The sequence below is a fragment of the Pyxicephalus adspersus genome, chromosome 2 (assembly GCF_032062135.1).
Source record: "Pyxicephalus adspersus chromosome 2, UCB_Pads_2.0, whole genome shotgun sequence".
NCBI lineage: Eukaryota > Metazoa > Chordata > Amphibia > Anura > Pyxicephalidae > Pyxicephalus > Pyxicephalus adspersus.
Window position 1 is genome coordinate 97,705,255 of NC_092859.1, and position 10,202 is coordinate 97,715,456.

Genomic DNA, 10,202 nt, shown 5'->3' on the forward strand with positions numbered 1-10,202 from the left:
TGGCTAGTTTGATCATAAGGCATATTTAATAAGGTACTTCAAAGGAATGCATGCAATGTATCTATTGTGAAAGAAACACACAGGGAACAGAACAGGCATAGATAATTTGTTAACAGTGGACATATAAAGAACCTTTTTTGGGAGAAATATGATTGCTGCACCTACTGACTTTCCATCCTGGAAATATTGATTGCCTAGCTGACATGATAATACACCAGATCCTCCAGTTCTAATAGTTTAATTCATTCACCCACAATTAGTATGTTAATACTAACTTTTTACATAGTCTGTGACTAACGCAGTTCTGAAGCAAGTATGTGAAAATAAAACCAAATAAATAATTTCCCCCAGTAAGGTTTGCTTTAAGATTATGGTATGATTTTTTACAGTCTCTTGCCTTTTTATTAGGTACACTTTGCTAATACAAAGTTTGAATCCTTTACCATCAGAACTGCTAAAGTTCTTTGTGGCATAGATTCATGGTAGGCTAAGACATTTAAATGACACTCAATTGGTACTGAGGAGCCCAAAGTGTATAAAGAAAGAAAATTTCCTAAACACCATTACACCACCACCAGCCAGAACAATTATTACAATAGGCCAATCTGTTTCAAGATGTAATGTATTATGCATTCAGAGATCCTCTTTAGCGTACCTTGGTTGTAATTGGAGTGTTTATTTGAGTAACTGCTGAATTTTTATCAGTTCAAACCATTCAGCTCTGACCTTTGGCATCAACAAGGCATTTTGGCCCAGAGAACTTCCGCTCACTGGATATTTTCCCTTCATGTATTATTCTTTATAAACCCTAGAGATGGTTGTGTGTGAAAATCTCAGCTGATCGTCAGTTTCTAAAATAATAAGACCAGTCCGCCTTACACAAACCATGCTACGTTTAAGGTCACCTAAATCATATTTCTTCCCTTTTCTGATGCTCATCAATTCAGGTTGTTTTCACAATATTTAAATGCATTGAATGGCAAAATGCACTAGTGCCTGCCATGTTATTGGCTGATTAAATATTTGCGTTAACAAGCAGCTGAACCGGTGTATGTACTAAATCGATAAATGTATGTACATTAACAGGAAACACACAAACTTTACACTGTCCAGTACGACTATAGGTTTATTAGTCAGTATTATCACTAATGCCAGTGATTTCCACTAGTTATATTCGCTAGTGACCAAATATAGAAAAGAAATCACATTTGGGAGGGTCAGTGATTTGATAGCAACTTATATTATATACAGAGAAATAAAAAGATTTTAACAGCTAATTGTGCTTTTCACATGCACCATAGTGACAAACAATATTATATGACAACTTTATATGCCAGCTGCTAGGTCGCTGAGAGATACCTAGACATAAGGTTCTCTTGTACATCAAAAAATGAAAAAGATGGCTAGCGATTCTGGTATAGAAAGTGACACTTGTCATGGAAATAAAAATCACTTTAGTGTTATTAATATTACTATTATTAATAAACAGGATTTATTTATCCCCAACATGTTACGCAGCGCTGTACATTAAATACGGGTTGCAAATGACAGACGAATACATACAGTGACACAGGAGGAGGAGCGGACGCTGCCCCAAAGTTCAGACTAAATGCAGCCAAAAGTAACTTTTTTCACTTTCTAAAAATAAAAGAGTGATTATGAGTATATTACTGTTTTGTAAAATATTCATCCACTCACAGTACTAATATATATATATATATATATATATATATATATACATATATATATATTGCCATCTGAGAGGGAGCCCACCAGTTTTTTTTTTTGCTACTTTTTATCAATATTATATTCCTTTATCATTATACAGATATTAATTTGACCTTACCTTTGTTTTCGCTAGATTTTATATAGTGGGCTCCTTTGTTTAATTATATTCTCTAGTGATTTCCTTCCTCCTGAAAACTTTACTTTTGTGCCAATAAACCAACTTCCCCAATGTGTACAAATCTATACACTAAAAAGTTGAAATCGCTACAAAAGCGTTAAAAAGCAATTGATTTTTAATTTACCTGATTATATCCATTCCAGATAGGCAGTAGGAACAGCCAATTTCAGGTGGCTTCTTGCAGAAGATACCTTGGTAGCAACATGGCCGCCCCAACCTTTATGTTGGTTCCACATTAACCAACATTGAAACATATGCCAGTGAGCAGCAGTATGCAGCGGTCATGCAATGACTACTACACACACCCTATTTCTATAGGTTGCCATATATGAGACTCTACATGTAGCGTCTTGACTACAGACATGGTTACGGGGAGTGATGCACTGGTAGTCACAAAATGCAACCCGTCTGAACTAAGTCTAAGGGTTGCATTAGTCATTGGTCTGATTTCATTGTCTTGATATCAAAACATTATTGGTAACATGTAAGTATACTATACAACAAAATGCAATAAAAAAATGTTATTACCAATGTAAAAATGCAACCTCATACAGTAATACTTAAAATAATTAAGAAACATTACACATTGAAGACAAAAAAGTTTTAATAACACATTTATCCAATAACTAACTCTAAAAAGTATCTGTATTTATTTATTTATTTATGCATCATTATTTTCATAACCAGATTGTGCAGTCCAGACTGCATAATGTTTAGATAATGATAGAAAGTGTATCATTATATGCTCTGTGTATTGCTTCCATAATATTCTAAACAGGAAAATAAGTAAATATTCGACTTTTTGCCTGCCATGGGCCATTATTTACCCTTCAGTGTTGTAACTTATGCATAAAATGAATGTGTAAATGCTACGGTGATAGGAATCTATCAGCAGACCATACTTCATTTCACTGTATGCACATTTGTTCACATATGTATATTGTTTAAAATATATTTATTCTATTTAAGCCCTCTTTGAAAGAACAAGTAAACAAATAGATTACCCCGAATAACATAAAAGGAATTTGATTCAAAATTCATGGCTATAAGTACATTCTGGTCATTCTAGCAGGGTAGATCTGCCGGAGCTTAGAACCAGTTGGAAATCCATAGGATTTAGCTTCAACCTTCATGCTTTGGCTTCAACTAAGTAACAGTCAACTGGTAAAAGCTGTGCCCCTCCCTGTCCCTTCACAAGAAAATATTGCCTTAGAAGTTTGTGTTGGATGGAACCTGCCAGGGCCTTTGCCTAGTGCTATCGTATCAATGTGTAAATGCTTAGTCTATTCTTCTACCTTGCATAGGGTCCATTTTACCCTGACAGACAAGGAAATACATTTGACTTAGTGGAGGAGTTTGTGGTTGGTTCCATGACTAAGGGGTAATACTAAGTTTTGGGAAGAGGCCTTAAAGTCAATAGGCAACTGGTTCACAAATACATTTTTAAACTTTCAGAACAAGGCAAAGAGGTAAAATGGGAGTATCTATGGGCATGAGATATTTATAAACTGTTACCTTTTTTATCTAGAATCTGTCAGAGTATCCCTTTGTAGAGAACTGACATCTTATATAGAGAATTGAGAGAACTGACTGATAGACAGCTAACTGTTTAGTCTAAAAATATCTTGGTTGGTTCCCTGTAGGAGCTGTCTGCTTAAAGGAAAACAGTTCCATCAAAGGGTTCCAGATCTTGTCAAAAGCCTACACTACACACGTCAGTTTTCCAAACAACCAGACATTTTTTTCTGATAAGGATGGAGGCCCATTCAACTAATTTCAGTTTGTAATAGACTGCATCTTTACAAAGGAAACCCTTTTAAAATAAAATGATTTTATTGTAAACTATCCATTAAGCTTACATTTTTTAAAGTACATTTTGTTTGCTAAGCAATAATGTTTGTGTCTACCTTACTACAAACCTTTGGAGTAGCTACCTCTAAACCTATAACTCTTAAACACTTAAATGAAATTCGTACTAAAAATAAAAATCATTCTTTGCTTTCTAAATTACAAATAATAGGCATTCCTGTTATACTAAAATGTATTTCAGTTTCTGTTACTTTCTATTTAACATATGAAAAAAAAATTCAGTTTAGTACTAACTACATTATCTGGACACCAACAAATTAACTTTTGCTTTAGCATTGTTGGCCCTTTGTATCTTCTTCATCGTATTACTTATGTTTTGGTTGAATCCTCTGATATATCATGTTCTTATGAGAAAGTTATGACTATTCAAATGCCCATGTAGGCGTTTTCACACCTACTGATCTTCCCTGTCTTACTTACTGCCTTTAATGTTAGTGCTCCTAAATCACATGTGCCCTCGCTAATGAAATCTAAGAATAAATTAAGTGATTAGGAAATAGTAAATGCATGTCTTTTAGAGACTGAAATATCAATGTTATCAGGGCAATTGGGCTGACAATGCATTTGGAGACATTATGGGATTGATGTAAGCTCTATGAAGGTCTACTGGGCCATTCACCCAAGTTGTCCATGATGGTCATGGTGGTTTCCTTAATGTTATATTATTGAACTTTGCATAGAAACTGCCAAGGTCTTTGCAGAATTTGCTGAATGGGGGCCCAGTGCTTGGTGTATTTGGTCCAGTTTGAGTCGGGAGGCTGCTGTATCCCCTAGTAACCAGAGTAAACATTTTGTATTACCATATCATACAAAGATTCTGCTCAATAATCTTCAGGAATACCCTACACCTATTTACATTTCTTGTGTGATCCCACAAGTCCACCCCAATGAAGATGAAGAAGTTAATAAACTCTGGTGGTAGTGTCATGATGCCCCAACATGTGTGTGCCTCTAGTGAGTTCAAAGTGAGTATATACTGCCCAATTTTCTGCACCCAAGTCAGGGCCCAAGATAAACTGTTCTTCCGCTGTCCAAGCATGGCTGTCAACTGGGTGTTAGGTGGGACGAGGGTGAGATTTCCAGAAGAAGCAGTGGGAGCTGACAGCTCTGCTCCCCTGATTGCTCTTGCAGCCCTAGGGTAACTATAGTATGTGTTCTTGGATAGAGATTCTCTATCCAAGCACACAGGAGTCCCACTGGATACCCGGGCGCTGAAGGCTAAATGGGCACAAGTCTCCCCATTCATTCACCTTGAGCTGTCATCAGGGTTTACATTTCCTCATCCAATCACAGAGCCCTAGAGGTGATGAATGGGGAGACTTGTCCTCATTTAACCTCAAGTGCCGGGGGATAACAAACTGACAGGAGGATTCTCACGGCTGTGCTCACGAATGATTGCAGCCCTGGCAATCATTCTGTCATTGTGGGATAACCTGTAAAAAAAAAAAGGTAGTTACACAAATCACACACATTCAATAAATTACTTTAACATTAACCTCCCTAGCAGTTCATTTCTTTACTGTTTAATATGTCTAAAAGCGGTACATTGTTTTCCATGAAAAATTATTTTTCAGTATAATATAATAGTATGAGTATAATAAAGTTTGAAACACAAAATCATGTAAAAATATGAAATTAAATCATTTAAAAAAAATATATATAATTTTTTTAAATTAAAAAAAGAATTAAAAAAAAAATTAAATCCAATGTATTGCATTAAATAGTTATTTTGTATTGAATGCAATACAAATGTATTTTGAATTTCCCACTCCGCCCCGTTGGCAATTTACACACGCACCCACGTCACCGGGAACTCCCCCGGTGACTCATCGTGTGCAGAAGATGCTGGAAGAAGAAGGAAGAAGACAGGGATCGCAGTGATAGACGAGGCGGGACGTCGGTGGTCAGGTAAGCTCTGTATTCACTAACCTTCCCATAGGTTTACCTACCCCGAGTGTGATTAAGGGTTACCGCTTTCAGCAACTTTATACCCCTTGTATTTAATTTAAACTTTATTTTACTTTAATTTATACACAAAGTATGTAAACCCAAGCACAAAATGTACTATTTTTCAAATTACCATTTATAGTAGCGGTTGCATTTTTATTGGAAGTATATGGTTAATGGTGTTCCTAGTGATGCTGTCAGCAATACAATTTCTTTCCTAGGGTAACAATGTTCTGCAGAGTGTCAATAAAAGAGCAGCACTGTCACCAATGTCTGCTCTTCTGTTTCGGAACAGAGAACTGGGAGAATTGAAAAAGGTGTTTAAGGTTTCATTTTAAAGCACAGAAAGTGATATAGACACTGAATGTATGACAAGGTTATTATGCTTATAACCTGTACTTGCAAAAAATGTACTTAGTCCTTGGAGTGAATACAAATTCAAACACCACCATCTGAGGATTGCCAAGCTACAAAAAAATTTTGTTTTTGAGGTTAGATAAATCTTAAACTTTAACTTCTGCATCTAACCTTTAAATGTAACATTTTAATGCAGTGCAAAGGATTATAGTTAATATAATGCCAACATGGTCAAATCACTGGCACCTATACTATTACAGTGAAAGCCAATGGCTCTCTCCAAATTCATAAGAGGATAAAATGAAATGCAAAGGATTATAGCAGTGTCAAAACAGAAATACTGATGGAAGGCAAAAAAAAGCACATTAGAAAAGGGCAAAAAAAGATTCCTACTCCAGCTTTCCTTCTGTGGTTCTTTGAAAATATTCAGTTCTTTGGTTTTTTGTAGTCTGTAGTGAAATTGAAGAAACAATTAGAAGAAAATAAAAAAAAATGAAAAAACAAATTCAAAATACTCCAAAAAATTAATATTGCATGAAATATACTCTTTATAATATGAGCCTATGTTTTCTTGTTTACTTCTTTTAATGAGGGTTCATGCCTCTGGATGCTTAGGGCACAGATATTTCCTCAGAATACCAATACCTGTCACAGGGGCCTTGACCCATTATCCCCCCCCCCCATTTCCTCCAAGATTGCTGTAGATTTTTGTGTGCAAGCCTACTACATGTTTCATTTTCTATGCTATTTTAATATGTTTGTTTTTCTTTGCAGCACAAGATGTTCCAGTGTTGTAGACATGAGATGATTGGTATTCATTTTATAGCATGAACTGTTGCTTCCTGTCTGTTTTTTAATTGAAGTGCTGAATAGTGGAACATTTCATTTGTAACATAGCATCATCTTATTTATTCATTTTGCCCGTAGCGCTCAATAAAATTCCTTTAGGAAAACAAAAATATATCTGTATTAATGTACTACATAAACAGATGATATAATATTTATCCAACATCTCCAGGGACTTTAATTACAACATATATACGTCTTCAATGCATGACTTATTTTGATATTATTACCATCAGCATGTATTACTTGCTTTTTTTTTTAGAAAGATGAAATAAAACAGTAGTGTTAAATTAAAATTTTATTGTCGTCTACGAAGCTTCAGTTTCTAACAGATTGATGGGAAAGCTGAAGGTAAACATGATACGTGCAGATCACATAATTCCAGCGATTTACTTCTTCATCACCTTCTATTTGTTACAAATACCCATGCCAATGCATTGTCATTTCTGGGATATAAAAGATTTGTGTAGAGTGGAATATTCATATTACATAAGGGTATAAATATACATACATATAAAACTCTGGTATACTCACATGGCACACTGTGTAATTTTAAGTTTGATATGAATTCTCATTCATCGCAAATATTGTATTTGTTGACTAAATGTTGAATATGAACTAAATAATAAAGTACTGATTGTACTTTGTAAAATTTTACTAAAAAATAAGATTAGGACTAGGATGTATGAACAGAATTGTAAATCACTTGGGACTGGGTAAATTGAGCTCGGCTGCATCGATCTCAAAATTTAGCTTGCTGGATTAGGAACTAATTGACTTGTATGCATTTTTACCATCATCATTTTTATTCTAGGTGAATAAGAAGGAACCAGTGGGGTTCACCAATATATTGATGTATGTATTATTTTGGTTTAATGAGTTGCAGTTTATGTCAGAATTATATTGACAGACTGTAAACTGATTTAGTCTGTTCCAATCAACATTTTCATTTGTGTTGCACATTTCTACAATGCATTTGATGATACGTTTTTTTTAGGTTGTTTCTCAAACTAATTTCTTTAAGAAGAAAAAAATGAATACCTACATATTGCTTCACCTGCTTTTTGCAGTTCTGAAGTATCAAGAAAGGCACACAACATGTTGTTTATCCCCATCTTTATCAAATAATTATTTTGGAAAAATAACTTTTTCTACAGACATTTTCCGGAATTATGTATAGAATTTAATTTTGAATCTTAATGATGTAGCCACACTTTGGCAAGTACACTGTTGCTTTGTGTTAACAGTTGAAGACAGAAGCTGGCAAAACGTTGCTTGCTAATGATATAAGCACATGTGCATTGCATAGGTACTGTAGTTGCGTGAAAATGTTGTCATTCAGGTTATCTTAGTAAAAGTTGAAAATAGTTTGGAATGTAGTTAAACATGAGGCTATAGAAAAATATTAATATGTTAAAACAAAATTGTTGAAAATAGTTTAAATGATATGAAAATATTACAAAATAGTATTTGAGTATTCTGGTATATTTAAATTGGATATTTTTACTATAGCTTTAGGTAGAGTAAGGGAAAGTAGAAACTTCTGTCTGTTTTTCTTTTCTTTGCTGACTGTGTCTCATTGGGGATATTCTTTTGACCACTTGTTCTAGGAACATAGCAATAATTGAAAGGACATTTTAGAAGTGTGTAACTAGAACAGATACCCCACATGTTACTGTTTCTTTAAATCACTTGTAATGGCAGTTTTGGCACTCTATTACCTGCTATTTTGTTAATAGCTCCCCCTAAAAGGGCAGAAGCTTGCACGCCTGTCCTGACCATGCGCCTGGACTTTGGACTACACTTGCCTTCTGCCAGTTTTGACCCCAGATCGGTCTTCTCTATTGCCTGCAGGACACCACCAGTCTCCAGACCAAAGCCTCTTTTTCCTTCCTCCTCAGGTACGGAGGCCCTAAGGGCTGTGACCTGCTGCAAAGAGTCGGGTGGTCCTCAAGGGTTCTGGCCCCGACCCTGACTCATAAATGATCAGTGCTTTATGCGGTACTGTTTTGTGACCAAAGACCTAAAAATGGTCTGCAGCAGTTTACCTCAACTAGGATTACTCTGGGGGCTGCTAGAGGTTCCTGGAGAAATGAACAGTTCAATTATGTTATCCCATTGAGTACCACACTAATATACTGTGAGCTTTGGATATTGTTAATATTGTCAGGAGTCCCCCAAGACCTTACAGTAATTAAATTTGTTTTCCCATGTTAAAAAGAGTGAGAAAGGCTGGTCTGGGGCATACACCTGGATAGTATGTTATGCTGACATTGCAAGTAGAACAATGTTCTAAACATTTACCTGCAGAGACCATGGCAGTTTTATATACAGTTGCTAAAAATGGAATCATTTATACAATAGATGGCACTTTTTCCAATAAAAGCAAATATCTTGAAAGAAGAACTCCACACAGCAGTGTTTAGATACTTTCCTCCTTTTACTTTTTTCGGTTAAAATTGCTTTGACAGATGGTATGTAGGAAAGTTAGAAAATCCCACATATTGGTGTGTCACCCCCCCCCGCACTACCTACCATATATTACCATTATGGCCCTGAATCATACAAGAGCAGATGAAACATGGCATCTCCGGAATCCCAGCAGATGTGAATTTTTTCTTCTTTGTCACTAGATTGTGCTGCACATAATGAAAGTATATGATTTAAAGTTTGGAAAAGTAGCATGTCCTAGCGATGCTTGGGTGCTTGAATTTAGATTAGTCCATGTATCTCCCCAGAGAGATGCCATGATTCATATACTGACATCTAATTAATATGATTGTCGTTTTTTTCCAGGGGAACTCATTTAAATATTAAGGATGCAGGGAAATCCCAGCAGGTACAACAAATTTTACTACAATATATTTGCACATATTTACAGCATGCTATGTCACTGTATATTGCTTTTTAACTGCATTGGTGAATTTTAATGACCCCAGACGAGTTATCATTTTTGGATATGTACAATTTGAATTAATATATAGTTAGTGCTAAAAGTTTTTTGGAAACAAAAGGAGAAAAACTGTAAACTGTCAGATTTTATGACTTTCTCCAACCCCTTTAAATTTCTAGCTGTCCCAAACAATTACATTTGTGCCCCCATCTCCCTCTTCCAGATGCAGAATGTAATGCTTGTTTTGTCTAGGAGAATGTAACTTTAATCCACAGTTTTGCAGCTACCAACAATCCAGTCTTCTTCTCTTCTACTCCAGAATATGGGCAGCTACTTGATGTCATCATGCACAGCGCTGGGCATGCATTACATGTTATGACATTA

The 10,202-nt window shown here is 35.4% G+C and overlaps 1 protein-coding gene and 1 long non-coding RNA gene across 2 annotated transcripts in view; one reads left to right on the plus strand and one right to left on the minus strand.

The window, feature by feature from the left end:
- Positions 1–9,811, plus strand: part of LOC140324044 (uncharacterized) — a 134,771-nt gene extending 124,960 nt beyond the window's left edge. Inside the window, exons 2-3 of the long non-coding RNA XR_011919472.1 lie at positions 7,740–7,780; positions 9,722–9,811. This is a non-coding gene — a long non-coding RNA (uncharacterized lncRNA). The remainder of the gene's footprint in view (positions 1–7,739; positions 7,781–9,721) is intronic.
- Positions 1–10,202, minus strand: part of GRM8 (glutamate metabotropic receptor 8) — a 500,467-nt gene that overhangs the window by 133,676 nt on the left and 356,589 nt on the right. The gene's annotated exons all lie outside the window — the stretch shown is intronic.